Here is a 19,719-nt window from a genome sequence, read left to right as displayed (position 1 = left end):
AGCGTATTATCGTTTGTTCCTACTTTGAAAACTATCTTTTCGGCCATCGAATATGCGTTGGCGCGTATTTCGGTCGCATATGTTCCCCTTTTTTTTTGGGTCGCCATTTTTACGCGCCGTAAAATCGCCCGTGCAAACAAATACATTGGAAACCAATGCCTCAGATGGTCACGTTTATACGATTGGGCGCAAAAACGCGCCGTTTATGCGCTCGTGTGAACGCACCCTAAACCTGAGAAAGGACCCTGAGAGGTCTGAAAGCTCGCCGTAACAAAATGTATTTTTGTTAGCAATTAAAAGGTATCATATTTACAAGATTACTTGATTTCTCTTACTGAAAACAAGCAGGATTAAGCATGGCATAATGAGCATAAAAAGATAGACCATCATTTCAGGTATGCATGCTTTAATATATTTTTGGACATCTACAAAGGATGATATGACTGTTTTATTACTGAGTTTTGTACTTATATGAAAAACCCTTTCATTGATTTATTAATGATCAGGAATTAATTAAACATGGCATATTGAAATTAAAAAGATTGACCATCATTTCAATTAATTTTGTTACATACAGTAGTAATTATGCTCTTTAAAATGATGAGGCATATTATTTTAGTAATGTTTTGGGTTTTCTAATAAAGACTGTAGAAGACCTCGAATAGTGTCTACTAATTGTCCAAGCACTTCTCTCTTTTCTTCACCTTCCTCAATTTCCCCTTCATTTGCTTCCTGGTTCTCGGCTTCTTCTTCTCTTTTCCTATGGAGACAGTGTAAAATCAATAAAACATTCTGCTAATTGTTCCTACATTGTCATCCAATAATATAATAGATTTTACCGTATATACCGGCGTATAAGGCGACGGGGCGTATAAGACGACCCCCCAACTTTCACCTTATACGCCGGTAATACAGTGGAGAAAAAAAAAATCATTACTCACCTCCCCCGGCGTTCTGTCGCGCTCCGGCAGGCTGTCGCTCCCTCCTCGTCCCCGACACAGCATTGCTTTCTGAATGCGGGGCTTGAAATCCCCGTCTCCAGAAAGCTAATACACACGCCGTCAGCCAGTTACAGCCATTCAATGACATCATGAAATGGCTGTGATTGGCTAAAACACATGTGGCTTCAGCCAATCACACTATTCAATGACATCATTGAATGGGTGTGATTGCTAACACACGTGTGCCTTCAGCCAATCACAGCCATTCAATGATGTCATTGAATGGCTGTAACTGGCTGACGGCGTGTGTATTAGCTTTCTGGAGGCGGGGATTTCAAGGCCCGCATTCAGAAAGCAATGCTGTGCCGGGGACGAGGAGGGAGCGACAGCCTGCCGGAGCGCGACAGAACGCCGGGGGAGGTGAGTAATGATTTTTTTTTTACCCTTTTTTTTTTGTATTACCAGCGTATAAGACGACCCCCGACTTCAGAGCAGATTTTTCGGGGTTCAAAAGTCGTCTTATACGCCGGTATATACGGTAATTTGATTTCTATTTTCTGGTGCTGCTGTGAAGTGCAGCGATCTCTGTAGGTCCTGATCTGGTGACAATAGAAATAAGTAGCAAGTGGCTAAGATTTAGTAAAGTCCTGCAAATGAAACAATAGAGTTGTTCAGTATAAGAAATAAAGGGTCTTAATTTGTGGACTGAAGTGGCAGTTTTTTGAAAAAAAAATCATATCTAATGCTAAGCAATCTTTTCGATTCAAGCTCCAATTTTTCCAAGCTATGGCCAACTTTTCCATTTTTCTTTGCATTAGGGCTCCTGCACACGAGCGTGACGTATAAAGTAAATAAATATAGACTGCAGACTAGATCCCCCCAAAAAACTACAAATCCAAAACCAGAAGCAAAAATAAATTTACCAGTGGGAAACAGATGAACATGTATGTGGAAGTTTTTGCCCGTTTGAAATTTGCGCCCATAAAACATGATGAAGCAAAGCCATTGACTTCAATAAATTTGTTTCACAAATGTATTTCTTGCGCACAGATTCTACACGTGAGAAAAAAAAGGCCTTACCTTATCTTTCTCTGTGTTATGCAGAAAGTTGCCATACAAGTCTATGCAGCTTAAAAAAGGTGGTGTGGGGGGCAGTTACCATGGCCCTGACTTGGCAAAAATTGCAGTAATATATGCTGGCTTGCCTAGGTATTGTCATCTCAAAATCTAGTTCATGTGCAACTAGGCTCCATTGCAGAGAATGTATTTACACATATGTTCATCTCCAAATTCTTCAGTCAATTGTTGGAGCACACTGTATGAGAGTGTACACTCACTGGAGTGGTTTCAGAGCAGCGATGCAAAGCTCAACCAGATGAAGACTCATCATCCAAAATAAATCCAGAAAATAAATGTGTATCTGCAAGCAGCATCTGGGGTGTACTCCATCACAGGAACCAAAGCTTCTTATTATTCCAGCTTTATTTTATCATTAATGCATACAGCAGCGACGTGTCGACTGTGTATTGCCAGTCTTTCTCAAGCCAAAAAACATATGTTCATCTGTTTAAGCCCCAAGATCCTGGTTTATTGCTATGGATTTTTCCAAGTTTTCCTGTCAAATGCTGATCCTATCATTTGACTAAGTAGAAAACTGCAGCACAACTGATCTCTTAATTTAAGTTGCTTTCTGGAAAGCTGAAGTTACAGTGGAATTATATATATATATATATATATATATATATATATATATATATATATATATATATATATATATATATATATAATTCCACAAAAGCCCTCACTGACTGACTGACTCCAGAAATGTATCTTCTTCCCCTGGCTAGTACTGTTAGAAGGGTGTATGCTTTATATTGGGAGTCAATGGTTTTACCCCTATGTACCTTTTATACCTGATGACAGAGGGAGCGTCAGCCCTTTATTTTCTAGCGCTTTATGCAAATATGTGACACTTGTGATTCATACATGCAGCTCTCGGGTTACTTTTTTCGGGACTGCTTTGAATGTATGTGGTGGTTGCCATGACCACAAGGTCCGCCCACCTGGACTTTGTCAGCGCTTTATTATGCAGTCAGGTTCTGACTAGTTTCCCTGAATCTTCCTCTACCTTCCGGATGGTTTGTAATTTGTTTAGTGGTTGCTATGGCCACAGTGTCCGCCCACCCTGCTTATGTCAGCGCTCTGACACATAGGCAGCTTCTGACTAGTTCCCCTGATTCTCGCGAGATCTCGGGCCCCGACACAGACAGGGGGCATATACACCTGGTCTACATTGCTATGACTATCAGAGCCGGCACGCCACATACCGATGACGTTGGAAGCCATTTTCTGGCATGTTACCGAGATGGGATGAGCAGCTTGGATGCAGCTACTGCGGCGGTGAGATTGCCTACTCCTCTCAGCTGAATGTGGGAGTTGTTTTAATTTTCTCTGCAAGTGGTGATTGGTGGGGTTGGTATATATATTGTCTGTATTGTTAGATGTATGTTATGCACTTGAAAAAGGCTCCTGCATGGGCCGAAACGTTGCTGCTATTTTTCTGGATATAATAAAGAGGCATCTTGTGATGCGTTTTTAAGAAATCTCCACTGCTGACACTGCTCTTTCACATGGACGTTGTTGTGACTGACTGACTCGCTAATAATTCTCTAACTTCCCGATGTCGTAGAAACATGAAATTTGGCACGAGCATTGATTAAGTCCAAAATAGGAAAAGTAAAGTCGCCCCAACTCGATTATTCAATTCTAAGCGCAAAAGAATCAGCGTCCAGAGTTTACGTACAGAATCTAATTTTCTCACTTGCCGATGTCATAGAAATTTTAAATTTGGTACGAGCATTGATTATGTCATAAATAGGAAAAGCTAATGGGTCCGAACTCGATTATTTAATTCCATGCGCAAAAGAATTAGCGTCTAAAATTTAGGTACGTAATTTAATTCTCTCACTTTCCGATGTCATAGAAACTTGAAATTTGGCACGAGCATTGATTATGTCATAAATAGGAAAAGTAAAGGGGTCCCAACTCGATTATTCAATTCTAAGCGCAAAAGAATAAGAGTCCAAATTTTACGTACATAATCTAATTCTCTCACTTGCTGATGTTATAGAAACATGAAATTTGGCACGAGCATTGATTATGTCATAAATAGAATTGAAAAATCGAGTTCGGACCCATTAGATTCTCCTAAACGCAAAAGAATTAGCGTCCAAAATTTACGTGCGAAATCTAATTCTCTCACTTTCCGATGTCATAGAAACGTGAAATTTGGCACGAGCATTGATTAGGTCATAAATAGAAAAAGTTCATGGGTCCCAACTCAATTATTCAATTCTAAGTACAAAAGAATTAGCGTCCAAGTTTTACGTACGGAATCTAATTCTTTCACTTCCCAATGTCATAGAAATTTGAAATTTGGCGCGAACATTAATGATGTCATAAGTAGGAAAAGTTCATGGGTCCCACCTCAATTATTTAATTATAAGCGCTAAAGAACTAGCGTCCAAATTTTACGTACGTAATCTAATTCTCTCACTTCCCGATGTCAGAGAAACTTGAAATTTGGCACGAGCATTGATTATGCCATAAATAGGAAATGCTAATGGGTCCCAACTCGGTTATTCAATTCTAAGCGAAAAAGAATTAGCGTCCAAATTTTACGTACAGAATGCATTTTTCTCACTTTCCGGTGTCATAGAAACGGGAAATTTGGCACAAGCATTGATTATGTCCTAAATAGGAAAAGCTAATGGGTCCCAACCCGATTATTTAATTCTAAGCGCAAAAGAATTAGCGTCCAAATTTTACGTACAGAATCTAATTCTCTCACTTCCGAATGTCATAGAAATTTGAAATTTGGCACGTACATTGATTATGCCATAAATAGGAAAAGTTCATGGGTCCCACCTCATTTATTCAATTCTAAGCGCTAAAGAATTAGCGTCCAAATTTTATGTACGTAATCTAAATCTCTCACTTTCTGATGTCATAGAAACATGAAATTTGGCATGAGCATTGATTATATCATAAATAGGAAAAGTTAATGGGTCCTAACTCGATTATTTAATTCCATGCGCAAAAGAATTAGCGTCCAAATTTTACGTACGTAATCTAAATCTCTCACTTCCCGATGTCATAGAAACTTGAAATTTGGCACGAGCATTGATTATGCCATAAATAGGAAAAGCTAATTGGTCCCAACTCGATTATTCAATACTCTCACTTCCTGATGTCATTTTATATGAAGGAAACGTTGCATGGTTACCTCCACGTGGCGTTTCCTGGGTAACGCAAAGAACCATGCAAAATGGTGAACATATTTTTTCCTCGGTAGCTCTAAAGTAACCACAACTTCATAAGACTTTCCGTTAGAGCACCAGATAAACACCAGTACCAAATTAACTCGGGCGAAGCCAGGTATATCAGTATATATATATATATATATATATATATATATATATATATATATATATATATATATATATAGCGCAAAAGAATTAGCATCCAAATTTTACATACGTAATCTAATTCTCTCACTTCCCGATATCATAGAGACTTGAAATTTGGCACAAGCATTGATTAAGTCATAAATAGGAAACGCTAATGGGTCTCAACTCGATTATTGAATTCTAAGCGCAAAAGAATTAGCATCCAAATTTTACATACAGAATCTAATTCTCTCACTTCCCAATGTCATAGATACTTCAAATTTGGCGAAAGCATTGATTATGTCATAAATAGGAACAGCTAATGGGTCCCAACTCGATTATTCAATTCTAAGCACAAAAGAATTAGCATCCAAATTTTGCGTACATAATCTAATTCTCTCACTTCCTGATGTCATTTTATATAAAGGAAACATTGCATGGTTACCCCCATGTGGTGTTTTCTGGGTAACATAAAGAACCATGCAAAATGGTTCTTTGGTATATCTAAAGTAACCACGACTTTATAAGATTTTCCGTTTGAACACCAGTACCAAATTAACTCAGGCGCAGCTGGGTATATCAGTTAGTATAATATATATATGTATATATATATATATATTGTGAGGGATTAGCATTTCGGATAGGTAGCAGCGTGGGCATCCGCGGCCAGAGACATTGACACCGAGCAACAAAGTTCTTTAGTCCAGGCTTCGCCTGGGTTTATTGCAGCATAAAACAAACAAAACAGGCCTTGACTTCAGGCCAGCATAAAATAAATCCTGCTCGTCTGAGCGCTTACTAGACATGGATCGTCCCTGTCTACACACTTGAAAAAAAAAACGGTGCCTGCGCACAGCCAGCCAGGCTCTCAGACCTGCAAAGGTCTTAGCTCACCTCTCCTAGGTGTGGAGGTTAGGGGCGTCTCCCTGTAAACCTCAGGCCTTCTTGGTCTGTACCAGACCCTGGGCTAGCAGCCCTTGCAGCTCCACCAAGCTGTCTTTCCTAGCTCTCAGCCAGAGACGCTTTCTCTCTCTAACCTGCAGGCCCAGGCTTTATAAGGCCTGGTACCAGCCTCACCTGGTACGTGGGAGTGGCCATCCCACCCTTCGCTTTGACCACTCCAGGAAAAGCCGGCCCGGACTATGCGGCTTGGAGCCACTTACAAACTACAACGTGTCAGTAACATAGCGTTACTGACACAGAAATGCTGGCTTCCTCCACCGAGCCCAGGCTGCTCGGTGGCACGTATCCACCCTCCAGCACTTTGTCAGTCACTGTCTCACAATATATATATATATATATATAATTACACACACACACACACAGTGATATGTCTATTTCACTATCTGACCAAATCTGGTCATTTGACGACACATTGCTCATTCCTGCCCCTACCCCCTCCATTGAACACGGAAACCGAGTAACATAGTATGCTAGTTCCTACCTGTCTGTAAGACCCGGGAAAGATGGCGCTGATTTTGCACCTGAAACCACATGATGTCGGGCGTCCATTACGACAGCAACTCACGCAGGACTGGATGTAAAAATACCATATTTGGATCACCCAATCCCATGCATTGATTTCCAACCACGTATTGCTTCCTGCCTGCTCATAAAGGGCAATTAACTCATCATACTATATAAGATGCCTTTACGCCTACTAATAAACAGAGTTCAGGAAGACTTTCTACACTGACAGTCTTGTCTCCATGTGATCTCTTCCATTGTGTGCACAATCTCTGAACGTGAATCTGGAAGGGTGCAAACATTCCTAATAATTACGCCATAGACCCAAAATAAATCCACTACAGCTGACGCCCAACTGGGACCGTAGTCGATTTGGATCTGGAGGGACCGGAACTGGTGGGCCCAACCAAAAATCTGAACGCGGTAAGATAAATTAATTATGTGTTCGTGCCCGATCCGGTGAGTCCAGATCTGACAGACAGGTACCTTATGTCTCGACCACGTAACACAGAACCTGTTATGTGTTAAAAGGAATGGTTTGCATGCCTGTTGTTCTGAGAGTACTGGTTAATCGGCAGAGTCAACAGACTGTTCATGGGAGGGTAACATTTATTGAATTTGTCTTGGCAGGCTCTTCTCCAGGGAATAGAGGGTGCAACCGGATTGGTTTAGGGTTGAAATGAGTCAACGTGGTTACTCCCGGCAGGGAAGTGAGACGACCCCGATTGTACCAGTGCTCCGTCTAAGTGTATGTATGCCCCGCTCAAACTGTAAGAAGGGATTGTTGTTGACAATAAGTACTCATTGGTTCGGTTGTAGCCAAGATTGTTGCACCGTACACAGCGGCTCGTTGTGGGTTTGGCTTACTGGTAGAGGACTGTCCTCAGATCAAAGTGTATAGGTTAAATGTGCATTATTGGATCCCTTCTAGTAAAGGCAGATTGCTAAACTGTGTTGCTGCTGAATTGTATGAAATTACAGGACATGATATATTATGCCTGGCATCGGGAGAGTGTCTACTGAATGTTATATTGACAGTCAGGTAGTAAGAGAAATATGAAGAACAAGCATAGAACAAGGTTACAACAAAGAACAAGGTTACAAGGCATGTGATTTGGTGGCAGAGAGAGTGGATCAATAGGTGGTAATCGATATAGATACAGAGTGTGATTGTGTCACCTATTGATATATAGGAAAAGGTGTATAATACTAGGTAGATAGATATGGATGTGTTTGTGCGTATATATTATATATACACACATACATATACACACACACACACACAAAATGGTTTACTGAGCTTGCTTTTAGTGAGAGAAAGACTGTGTACTTAAAGCAGTGGGCTGAGATGACACCCCTCCCTCCTTCATCTACTAACTTCTCATGAGATAAGAATGGAGAGAATGGGATACTAACCTTGGAAAGTAGCTTTGTTTGCTTTAATGGAATAGAAGCTTGTAATGAAGCTAATGAATTATACTATCTTAGAAGGCAGGGAAGATAGGAATTTTTAAGATACATTCTTGCTGGGCTCTGAGATCACAAATGGATGTTCAGTGATGTACTAAATGGTTAGAGCAGATGGGATATCAGTAACAGGAGCATTAGACTCCAGCAGTAGAAGAGGAAGCAAGTTCATGGAGAATCTGTGGACAATTATGTGACAAATAACCACTACTGTTTGTTTTTTATGTCTTGCTGTTATATAATCTAAACTTTGTTGTAGGCCTTGGTCTCTTCCATACAAGTGTAAAAAAGTTATACACCACGGACATTTTGTGGGGGCTTTTAAGACTTCAAGGGTTAAAAATGCAGAAAATGTTGCATTGTCAGTAGCTCCTAGCATGTGTTTTCTTTTCTTACAAGTTTAACTGCAGGGAATAGTTAAACTTAGACAACTTTGTTTAGTCTGTGTTTCATATTCACAGAGATAACAGAGTTATTTTGAAAAGGTGTGGGCTGTCATTCTCAGACTTCACTCTTTGTTCAGGGTCAAAAGACAGAAAAGACAAACTGCATAGTCCACTATGGCCATTGGAAGATACACCAGCATTTAATATAGCACATAACAGCTTCAATAAATAAGGAAGATAAAATATCTCAGTAACACAGAAAACTTTTTCACACAATTTGTCAAAAATAGCACTCATTCACAATCTTATCTCAGTAGAATCATGTACTTTATAACATTAGAACACTCACCTCGATGCCTTTCAACTGATGTCTGTTTGTTTATCACACTCCTTTTCTGTGTCTATATGTCCTGCTGTGCATCCTACACAGGGGGGATGGGGCAGACTTGACCGCATGGATGGAGGAGAGTTAATGACCAGTGTTCAGACTGTGATGAATGTAAAATGTGTGATGCAGATATTGACTGGGGATAAAAGCCCCCCCCCCCCCCATCTGCATAAGACATTACTTGTTTGTGATGTGAATTTGAAGACTGTGAATTTAAAATGAAAGCATGAAGAAACATGAAAACAGCCAGAATCGAAGGGGTGGAGCTAGATGATGCCAAGTACAGAATAGGTCATCCCTCTCTTGATCAAAAAGTAGGGAGTGAGAATCTTGGGCAGCCAGGAAAGTTTTTTTGTCTACAATTTGATAAGACATTGCAGGCAGGATCAGATTAATAATGAATTTGCTTAAAGGATATCACATTTCAAATGTGGATAGATGTTTGTGGATTATTCTGCCCTGTTGAAACTCAGGTCTCTGTTATTGGCGCTGACATCTTACAAGCCTTATCTGCATCCATCAAATTCTCACCGAATGGATCAGTACGGGTTGAGACCTTAGGTGTCAGTTCAGAAGAGTTTTGTAAACTAACTGCTCTCTTAGTGGATCCGCCTCATGTGTTTGTCCTGACAGCTGCTGCAGAAACTCAGTTTTCTGCAGGTCCTGAAAAGTTGTTGGCCACCTCCCAGACAGACATAGGGAAATTGAATGTACCCCCTATAATGGTATATTTGAAACCAGGATACACACCCTGGGTCAAACAGTATCCTTTTAGTTTCCTGCAAGGAAATGCTGTTGGGGGACAAGTGGGAGACTTGGTTCCACTGGTGGTTTTGCGTGAGATATGTCTTCCAGCAAATACCTCTCTTTTTCAGTCAAGAAAAGACACAAAGCGGTGTCCAGGTGGACACCTACTGCATGGTCCATGCCCTCTGTGAGGGGAACAAGATTGCGGTTCTGGAATACCCCCTAGGGGTCCTTGCCCCTCATGACATCCAGAGTATACACTCATAAGTGCAACCCAAGCATTTATCTGTAGCCTGTGAGGATTGACGACTCCACACCGGATATGCAGTGGTCACACAACAAGATGTCCTAAAAGCAGAAGCTCTGTCTCCGCATGTGTCACAGCACAAGAAGTGGAACTGAAGGCCCTCACTGAGGTGAGTAGAATGGTGGAAGGTAAGACGGCAAACATTTACACTGATTCCCAGTATGCATTTGGCATAGCTCATCATTACGGCCCAATATGGAAGGCCAGACAGTTTCTTACCTTAGCAGGACAGCCAATTAAGAATGGTGCAATAGTGCAGAGTCTCATGGAGGCCCTACCCGACAAAGTGACAATTCCTACACTGGAAAAGCAAGAGGCAATGCCATCTTAGAAAGCATAGCAAAAGCCGTGGAAGAAAAGAAGCTACTGACAGCATAAGTCAGAGATACTAACTTTGGACATTGACAAAACTTTAGACATTGATATGCTGAGGACTTTACAGTTACAAGCCAGCAAGGAAGAAAAGGAAAAAAATGGACTAAAATGGGAGCAGCAGAACAGGACGGCGTATGGCAAACAGTCAACAGAACTTGCCTACCACGGTCCCTGTGCCCTATGATGGCCCAGCTGATGCAAGGAAAGATGCACCTATCAAAAGCCGCGATAATGTCCACGCTTGAACAAGGACGGATGACTCCTGGGTTCTCTGTAGCTGCTGCATCATTTGTCGAGTCTTGCATGATCTGTGCCATAGGCAACCCAGGGCAGAAGTAAATTTGCCACATAACACTTGCCTGGGCCACTCTACCCATTTCAGAGATTGTAAATCGACTACATTCAGCTCCCACTTGTTGGGAAGTATGAATATGTGCTTGTTGTTGTTGATATCTTTTCAGGTTGGAGGCCTACCCTGTTACCAAGGTAAATGAGCAGGTAACCGCACAGAAGCTCATGAATGAGGTAATCTGCAGATTTGGGGTACTGGAAGTGATTGGGTCAAACAAAAGGTACACACTTCACAAGTGAAATAATTCAACACATCAAGTCTGCTCTGGGTATATCCCAGGCCTTTCACACACCCTACCATCCACGGAGTAGTGGGAAAGTAGAAAGGATGAACGGTACCCTGAAATTTAAGATACAAAAGGCAATGGAGGGGATGGGCAAACTTTGGACTGAGTGCCTCACATTAGCCCTTTTTCTCAGTTGGGTACATACCTAGCAACAGAGGAAAAAATAAGTTTAGAACACTGTGTATTTAGAACATTGTCATAGGTTTTCGCTAAAATTTTGCTTCACTTTTAACTACAATGCACCCTGCTCATGCCACTCAACATGCCAGCGTTACAACGCTCTCAATCCAGCTTCCCTGCTGCCTCTGGAGAAAGTGGGGGGAGTGGGAATAATCACCTGATAGTTTTATTTATTTTTTTTCAGATTGATAGACATGACTATGCACCAGCTAATGGCCCAGGGGACAGGGGAATCAGTCATGCTGATCAGTCATTAGATAACCCTGATTTTGCACTCTTTGTGAATGGATCAAGGTATGGTCAAGAAGGCAGGTTCTACACAAGTTATATTGTGCTCTCCTTACATGATGTAGTCAAAGCTGAACCTCTTCTAACCTAACGTCTACACAGACTCCCGCTATGCCTATGGCATTACTCATGACTACGGACCCATCTGGAGAATAAGGTCGTTCTTGAAAATAAAGCAATTAGAAATAGTAAAGTTGTACCAGCACCGATGGAAGCCCTCTTGCTGCCCGACAGAGGGGCCTGAAAATGCAACAAAAGGCCACTCCATGGATGGCACCTGAGGGAATCGTAAATCATCCGGCTGATCAGGCTGTGAAGACAGCCACTTAGAAGCCCAGACTTGATCCTTCAGGTGTTGGGGTGGTACAGTTACCCCCCCCCCCCCCCCAGACGACACCCACGGTGGATTATAACCTGTTGATTCAGTTACAAAAGGCGACTAAAGAGGGGCAAAAAGACACCTGGGGATAAGTGGATGGTATCCAACAACCCTTGTCACCCACAGGCCCCTATCCCATCATGTCCATGGGCTCGGCCTCCCATAAAAATACACACCAGTCACAAACAGCTGTGGTCGCTAGTCACTGGTCTGCACCAGAATTCAGCATCACAGCAGCCACACACACAGGGCTACCTGATTTGTGCACAGAACAACGTGGGTAAGTCTGTATAGGCTCCCATGCAGTGCACCCCTCATCCTGACTAGCCATTCCAGCATGTTCAAGTAGACTACTTCCAACTGCCAAGGGTGGGCAGGTACGAGTTCGGTCTGGTCAGCCTAGATCTGTTTTCAGGGTAACCAGTCTGACATACCCACCCACAAACACCAACAAAAACTGAACTCTGAGTTGGTATACAGTTACAGAGTACCGGGGACAACTGAGAGTGACCGAGGTACTCCCTCCATGGGAGAAGTGATGCAGAAAGTAATGAAAGTGTTGGGGATAGAACTAGCCTTTTATGCTCCATTCTATCCACAAAGCAGTGGTAGAGCAGAAAGTTTTATTTGATTCTTAGAAACCACGATCCAGAAGGCCATGGCAGAGCTCAATAGACCATGGACCGAGTGCCTCCCCTTGGTACTCTTCTCTGGAAGGTACACACCTGACAGAATAGGCCTCAACCCATATGAGGTACATTTTGGGTCTGCCCCAAGGTTAGGATTGTGTTTACCGAGATAACTCCAGATCCAGCATGGTAGCTTGACAAACTGTTATTGCTCTCACAAAACACTTAACTAATGTATATTCTTGAGTGTTTACTTCCCTTCCAGATCCAGAGACTGACACGGAGACCCATGACCGGCTCCCCGGAGATTGGGTCTATGTGAAGAAAATTATTAGAAAACACTCATTTGAGCCCAAATACGATGGTCCTTCTCTGTTCTCTCAGCCTCTATACTAACACCACCACCAATAGGACAGGCTGTAAAAGATGGAAGGAAGAGTACCCCATTATTACTAAAGTACCACACCCTGGGGAGGGGATTGTGATATACCCGGGAAACTACACCTGCATTGTCAATTATGGCAATGATAGATTCCTAGGGAATTTCACGGACAGGTACTGTACCTCCCGGAAGGATGGAACCCCAGCACAGACACAAGTCCAGTCCCTAGGAGATGTCTATTGGGTGTGTGGTGATTGGAAAATACGCACCAGACTCGAAGGGGACTGGACTGGAGAATGTGCCCTCGCAAAAGACTTAATGCCCTTGCATACACCACCTGACAATGCCACAGAGAACAAGCCCCCACACCAAACAAAAAGAGCAATCAAGACACCAGGAGGTAGCTTTGACCCCCACGTGTATCTAGATGCCATAGGGGGGCCTAGGGGGGTACCAGATGAATAAAAAGCCAAGGATAAAGTTAAAGTAGGATGGGAGTCATTATTTACTATTGTTTTTGTTAGAAAAAAGTAGATTGGTTAAACTATATCTATTATAACCAACAGAGACTTGTAAATGACATCAGAGATGCCTTACAGGAAACTGCTGACCAGCTAGGACCCATGGTAGCAGGGCCTAAATCCCAAAAAAGGATCTCTATTATGTGTGTATTAATTACTTTTATTGTTGTAGCTTGCTGTGTAATGCCCTGTCCAGAGGACTTGTGAAAACGCTGCTGCCAGTGCTGCACCCACCATGAACCTGCTGAATGTGTCCTCAGAGAATTTGAGCAAGCCTCACACTCCCTTGAAGCCCCTGACCCCTGTCTACAACGCACTCCAGCCTTAGGGCCAGATCACCCTCCTTGGAATGAGTCAGTAGATACAGGGGACCCAGGCTAGCTGTGGTCCAGTCGCAAGAGCTGTAAAAAACCCAGTGGGAGACAGAGACAGCTTGCCTTGGTTTGCTTAAAGGGCCTGCCTCAATCTGGGATGCCGAGGAGGGTCAACCGGTGAGGACTGCGGAGTAGTGTAGGGACAGTTAGTAAAACAGACCGTTTCAAGGGGGGTTTGTGGAGGAGATATATATATACACACACACACACGGTGAAATGTCTATTTCACTATCTGATCCAGCAGAATGGAATGTTCCAGCCGCATCCTGTACTGCTAACCGTTATCAGAATATGCAGCTTGATAGAAACACATGCTCATAACTTCAGGGCATATTTTTTACCCGCACATAACCCTCAGGTGCCATTTGACAACACATTGCTCATTCCTGCCCCTGCCCCCTCCATCGAACATGGAAAGATAGGGCTGATTTTGCACCTGGAACCACATGATGTCGGATGTCCATTACGACAGCAACTCACGCAGGACTGGAAGTAAAAATACCATATTTGGACCACCCAATCCCATGCTTTGATTTCCAACCACATATTGCTTCCTGCCTGCCTATAAAGGGCAATTAACTCATCATGCTATATTTGTTGCTATATGCCTACTAATAAACAGAGTCCCGGAAGACTTTCTACACTGACAGTCTTGTTTCTGTGTGATCTCTTTCATTGTGCGCACATCTCTGAACGTGAATCTGGAAGGGTGCAAACATTCCTGTTGATTACGCTGTGGACCCAAAATAAATCCACAGCAGCTGTCCAAGGGCCTAAGGGTGCATTCATACGAGCGTGTGCCTGTGCATCAATAGGTGCGCATAAAACTATGCGTCTATTAGAACCACTGGTTCCCTGTGGTGTGTTCACATGTCTGTGTTTTATGGGGGTGCAAACACACGTACCTGCAAAACGTAGGATATGCGTGCACCATAGGTCCGTGGTGGGTGTCAATATTCCCCAGCGGGGTGTCCCCTTTTCACTGAACACTGTGACAGCACTGTTACAGTGATCAGTGCCAAGAGGACTCCCAGCAGGGAATAAGGAATCCTCTGCCACAGCTAGCTGTCACAGCTCTGGCAGAGGATTTCTTCATCCCCGTGGGGAGCAAAGAATACTCTTCCATAGCTGTCACAGCTATAAGGGTGCCCACCCACTAGCGTTTTTTTACTGCGAAATTCGCAGCGTTTTTTTTTTATTGCAGGGGTTTTTGGGCTATGGGACATGCAAAGCTAAAATCGCGATCGCGCAAAATCGCGATATCGCGGTAAATCGCGATTTTGCGCGATCGCGATTTTTACATTACAAGTCCCATAGACCCCCTGCAGAAAAAAAAACCTGCGAATTTCGCAGTGAAAAAAAACGCCAGTGGGTGGGCGCCCTAAAAGTTGTGGCGGATGATTTCTTCATCTCCGCAGGGAGTTCCCTCATCACTAAACACTGTGACAGCACTGTCACAGTGTTCATTGACAGCTGTGGCAGAGGATCGCGATGTTCTCCTATTGCTTTCCATGAGACCGGCGCTTTTGCAGCCCCATTGAAAGCTGCAAAAGCCCCAATGGGCTGCAGGGTTTTTCAGGGAAGGGCTTTAAATATAAGCCCTTCCTTAAAAATCAGCCCTGTAGGGATTTGGGTGGAAGGGCTCTAAACATAAGCCCTTCCCTGAAAAGCATCCCTAGAATGTGTAAAAAAAAGTAAAGAAATATATATATATATATATATATTGTGAGACGGTGACCGGCAAGGTGCTGGAGGGCAGGTATGTGTCGCCTAGGATGCTCTCCTATGCTGCCTTGGGGAGCGCTTGGGCAGATACGTGCCACCGAGCAGCCTGGGCTCGGTGGAGGAAGTCGGCAGTATAGTGTTAGTAGCATTAAGCCACTAACACGTTGTAGTGTGTAAGTGGCTCCAAGCCACATAATCCGGGCCGGTTTTTCCTGGAGTGACCAAAGTGAAGGGTGGGATGGTCACTCCCACGTACCAGGTGGGGCTGGTACCAGGCCTTATAAAGCCTGGGCCTACAGGGCCTAGGGGGAGAGCTGAGACCTCTGCAGGTCTGAGAGTCCTGGCTGTGTGCAGGAGCCATTTGTGTTACCAGTGTGTAGACAGGGACGCTCAATGTATAGTAAGTGCTCAGACGAGCAGGATTTACGTTATGTTTGCCTGATGTTAAGGCCTGTATTTTGCTTTTGTTTGCTTGGAAATAAACCCAGGCAAAGCCTGGACTAAAGACTTTATCGCAAGTGTCACTGTCTCTGACTGCTTATGCCCAGGTTGCTACCGATCCTAGACGCTAATCCCTCACAATATATATATATATATATATATATATATATATATACACACACACACACATACTCACCTGTCGGCAGCTGCTGGGGCTCATGCGCATCCAACGGAAAAGCAGCTCTCAGCTGTAATTCAATAGCTCAGTGCTGCCTCTGATTGGTCACAGCGCTCAGCCAATCAGAGGCAGCCCTTTCAGCACGTAGGTATTTTAAATCCCCACCTGCTAAAAGCACTTCACAGCAGTTCAGAGAGAAGACATGGCTGGATGTGCCTGTGCCCCGGCAGCTGCGGACAGGTGAATATATATATATATATATATTTTTAGTTTTTTACACATTCTAGGGATGCTTTTCAGGGAAGAGCTTATATTAAAGCCCTTCCCCGAAAATCACTGTAGTGGCTGCCAGCAACTCACTGCTTTCAAATGGAGCTGGCTGTAGCGCTGGCTCCATTGAATTCAATGGAACACAGTTGTGATCCTCTGTGACAGCTGTGACAGAGAATTTCTTCATCTCCACTGGGAGTCGCCTTGTCACTGGGCACTGACAATGCTGATCTTCTCTGTAGGTCAATGCAATCTTCTATGTATGTCAATGGGGCCTCTGCTGCTGCAGCCGGCCCCATTGGCCAAAGATGACACCCCTGGATGTGATAGCATCCAGGGGATTCACATCCAAGGAATCCCCTGCGCACAAATGCAGTCAAGTGCTTTTTTTCCCAGAGTGACGCCTGCTTCGGTCACACATTTTTTTTTACGCATGCATTTTTGCACACATAAAAACGCCCGTCTGACTGAGCCCTGACAAAGCCTGTTTGCGACTTAAAGGGGTTGTCTCGTGGCAGCAAGTGGGGTTATACACTTCTGTATGGCCATATTAATGCACTTTGTAATGTACATCGTGCATTAAATATGAGCCATACAGAAGTTATTCACTTACCTGCTCCGTTGCTAGCGTCCCTGTCGCCATGGATCCGTCTAATTCTGATGTCTTCTTGCTTTTTTAGATGCGCTTGCGCTGTGCGGTCTTCTTCCTGGTGAATGGGGCCGCTTGTGCCGGAGAGCTGGTCCTCGTAGCTCCGCCCCGTCACGTGTGCCGATTCCAGCCAATCAGGAGGCTGGAATCGCCAATGGACCGCACAGAGCCCACGGTGCACCATGGGAGAAGACCCGCGGTGCATCGTGGGTGAAGATCCCGGCGGCCATCTTGGTGAAGGAAGAAGAAGGAAGAAGGAAGACGTTGCAGAGCGGGGATTCGGGTAAGTAATATTTTTTTTTTTTTTTAGCACATCCTTTGGGGTTGTCCTGCGCCGAACGGGGGGCCTATGGAAAAAAAAAAAACGTTTCGGCGCGAGACAACCCCTTTAATGACCAACTAATTTTTCTGATTCTTTTCATTGTCATGTTCCAGAAGCCATAACTTTTTAATTTTTCTATTGACATTTTTAATGTCATCACTTCTGGGTACATATAATGTGTGTTACTTTTATTTTATTTTTTTTAGGGGGATTGAGGAAAATAGGGAAATTCTACTATCTGTTTTTTGGGGATTTTTTTATGGCACAGAGGATCACTTCTGTGCATGACCAAACCGGTATGGGTTGCAAAACTAATCCAGAGTGAAGCACCCTGACACCCTGAAGCAGTATGTGATAGCATATCCTAGTGATATACCATCACTTTATGAGATGGGAATAACTCTCTAATATGTTGTATATTATATGAGTACTTACTCTTCCTCACAGATGGAAAGTGAGACTAATCCCAGGAAGAGTACAATGAGAAGAGACTTCTTCAAGAAAGCCATGTTCTGTCTATAAAAAAATTAAACCAAAAGGTTAAACAATGTTTTCTAATAAAAAAAAAAAAAAACTCGCCATGAAAATTATTTCACTCTATGCTTACTTAGGCCTCAGGCAGGCAAGCATTTTTGTTTTGCACTCCTATGTGCGCAACAAAAAATAAAAATGCGGAGCACTGATGTGCAAAATGCGCCTCACCTAAGCTCCGTGCTACTAGAGCAGCTGTGCTTGTAGAAGTACAGCTGCTCCGCAAAGATCCTCTCATCACTGAACATTATGACAGCAGGAATCCCCTGCCACAGCTGTCACAGAATCCCTGACAGCGTTGTTAGGTGATGTATTATTTTTTTTTTTCATTCAGCTTGGGCTCATTTTCAGGGAAGGGCTTATATTTCAAGCCCTTCCTGGAAATTCACTGCAGGGGTTTCAATGGGGCAGCAGTAGCGCCGGACCAATTGAAAACAATGGGAGAACATTGCAATCCTCTGCCACAGTTGTAACAGCTGTGGCAGGAGATTCTTTCATCCCCGCTGCAATCCCTTTATCACTGAACACTGTGAAACAGTGCTGTCAGTGTTCAGTAATGAGGGGACTCCCTGTAACCTCACATGATGTTACGCATGCAGCACAGACCTTACCGGCACATGCATGTCCTATCTTTTGCAGGTGTGAGTATTTTGCACCTGTAAAAAATGCATATGTGAAAACTTCATAGGAAACCAATGGTTCAAATAGAAGCGCTTTTTTGCGCATATAGGTGGGCAAAAAAAAAAAAAACACAACAAAAAAACGCCTGGCTGACCGCTCCCTTAAATTCAGTGTAAGTTAAAGATTTTAATACATTTATGTATTCATATTGCTTATGTATCTACAACATATTCTGCTGTACAGAGTTCATCACACACATCAGTCCCGCTCTGCATCAGGCTCACAGTCCTATCTCAGACATATATAGGGAGAATATCACAATTCTGGAACATTTTTGCTCCTCTGTTATTCTGCTAGGAATTCATAAATACACTGACAACTGTTCTTACACAATCTGTCACTGTCCAGTTGGTACTGACAGAGGATATCTGTCCATGGACACACACACTTGACAAAAAGAATGAGAGATCCCAGGTGTCAATTTAATTATTAATTTCTAGAAGTACAGAGGAATAGGGTTAGACTTAATGAGGTTGTAATTTCATGGAAATACAAGCTGACAGATGATCATTAAAGTCAAATTCTCCATGATTTCAGCCTTAATTTTGCAGATGGTGAAATAAAGTACAATATAAAATAAAACTTAAAAGCTCTTTAAATATAAAGCCACAATACATACCGTGTGATTTAGTAAGTACTGAGTGCAGAATACCGGAGGATCGTTGATTTTTTTGGGATGGACATGCTGGTTAATATAGCAGCAACTTGGGGGTGGGATCCTAAATCTACAATAATGACTACACTGCAGGGAAGAGAACTCTGTTTGTTGTTCTCATCCACCTGTATGTTTTGTGGGTCACATTTTTAAAGCACTATTCTCGTGATTAAATAAAAAATATTTTAATACCTTGAGTACACTTACAAATATTGTTTCCTTTGACATCTGGCAGCTGAAATGACATTTCTCATTAGTTTATTAATATATCACAAGTTGAAGCATGCTAATGTAATACAGATAATCTTGGATGATTTATTTTTAATTGAGATCTAAATATAAGGTTATAA

The 19,719-nt window shown here is 42.8% G+C and overlaps 1 long non-coding RNA gene across 1 annotated transcript; it reads right to left on the bottom strand.

Moving 5' to 3' along the window:
* Nucleotides 1–433: 433 nt before the first annotated feature.
* LOC136624714 (uncharacterized) lies at nucleotides 434–19,436 on the bottom strand. Its single transcript, XR_010792399.1, has 3 exons — nucleotides 19,334–19,436; nucleotides 17,938–18,018; nucleotides 434–760 (listed from the first exon to the last, which is right to left on the bottom strand). It is a non-coding gene; the product is annotated as an uncharacterized lncRNA (long non-coding RNA).
* Between the last annotated feature and the right edge of the window lie 283 nt (nucleotides 19,437–19,719).

Source organism: Eleutherodactylus coqui, chromosome 4 (genome assembly GCF_035609145.1).
Source record: "Eleutherodactylus coqui strain aEleCoq1 chromosome 4, aEleCoq1.hap1, whole genome shotgun sequence".
Classification (NCBI taxonomy): domain Eukaryota; kingdom Metazoa; phylum Chordata; class Amphibia; order Anura; family Eleutherodactylidae; genus Eleutherodactylus; species Eleutherodactylus coqui.
Note: the sequence above shows the minus strand (reverse complement) of the source record. Positions and strands in the feature narration are given on the sequence as shown.